Genomic DNA, 405 nt, shown 5'->3' with positions numbered 1-405 from the left:
ATTTGTTATATATTGGTGGCCTGCTGTAAGGCTAATGTGTGTTACATGATCTGCAAAAAAATGTGTTGTCTGGGTTTTTTTTTTTATTTCGTTGGGAGGGTTCCAGGACTAGATGGTTTTCTCACTATCTTAGTATGGGGTACTGTGTAAAACTGGTCAGTTGGGTATTTTACATATAATGTGGCGGTAACAAGCGGCATGGCTGTATGTGTTATGTTGCGGCCACGTGTGTGCAACCTTAAACGGCGAAACAAAAGCGGTTATGCAGAAAGTGTTGTTTGGGTGTTATTTACTTTTTTGTGGGGCGCGTTGTAAGGTTTGTCTCTACTGTGTGTGTTACTTTAAATATAAACGTTGTTGCGCGAGGGAAAGGGATAATTTTCTACTTTAAATTTAGTCCCACCT

This window comes from Penaeus monodon, chromosome 15, assembly GCF_015228065.2.
Source record: "Penaeus monodon isolate SGIC_2016 chromosome 15, NSTDA_Pmon_1, whole genome shotgun sequence".
NCBI lineage: Eukaryota > Metazoa > Arthropoda > Malacostraca > Decapoda > Penaeidae > Penaeus > Penaeus monodon.
Note: the sequence above shows the minus strand (reverse complement) of the source record.